The 566-nt window shown below is 42.2% G+C and overlaps 1 non-coding gene across 1 annotated transcript; it reads right to left on the bottom strand.

Moving 5' to 3' along the window:
• Positions 1-218: 218 nt before the first annotated feature.
• On the bottom strand, positions 219-355 carry LOC111758369 (small nucleolar RNA SNORA2/SNORA34 family). Its single transcript, XR_002792555.1, has one exon. It is a non-coding gene; the product is annotated as a small nucleolar RNA SNORA2/SNORA34 family (small nucleolar RNA).
• Positions 356-566: the final 211 nt, after the last annotated feature.

Genomic DNA, 566 nt, shown 5'->3' with positions numbered 1-566 from the left:
AAAGTCACTAATGGCTGTCATAGAGTCTCTCATTCTCTTTAAAATAGCTGTCCATACTTTCATGCGTATTGAAGTTCAACCAAACAAATCAGGCAAGAGGGGAGGAGTTACATGGTTTCCCAGCACTCCAGATCCCAGCATGGCGGCAGGGGTCCCAGTAAATGCCTGTGGCTCCTGGGCTGCTGCTCATGGAGCTGGGGGTTGGGGAGGTTGCTGCAGACTGTTTCTTTCTAATGAATTGACCATTTCACTGCCCAAGTTCTGAAACGGCCAACAGACCATAGAAAGACATCTCTTTAGGCTCCTGCTTGAAACCAACAATGTCAGGAAGCTGCCAGCCTTGATTCAGGGCCAGCCACTGCATTTTTTTTTTTAAATTCTATCTACCTGCCTAATCCTATTTTCATGTTTTGCATTCTCTCCCAGGAATGCATGGTTTGTAGCATGTTGTATATTTTTTAAAAGTTCTGTTAGAAGCCATATTTATGACTTTTTTATGGACCATAAAATCCATGAAGTTTATTTTAGCAAAAGGTAATAGGAATGTGATGTATAAGGGTGAATAC

This window comes from Cavia porcellus, unplaced genomic scaffold (assembly GCF_034190915.1).
Source record: "Cavia porcellus strain 051 isolate PalLab524CR breed Dunkin Hartley unplaced genomic scaffold, mCavPor4.1 scaffold_22, whole genome shotgun sequence".
In the NCBI taxonomy this organism is placed as follows: domain Eukaryota; kingdom Metazoa; phylum Chordata; class Mammalia; order Rodentia; family Caviidae; genus Cavia; species Cavia porcellus.
This window is presented reverse-complemented; position numbering and strand designations above follow the sequence as displayed.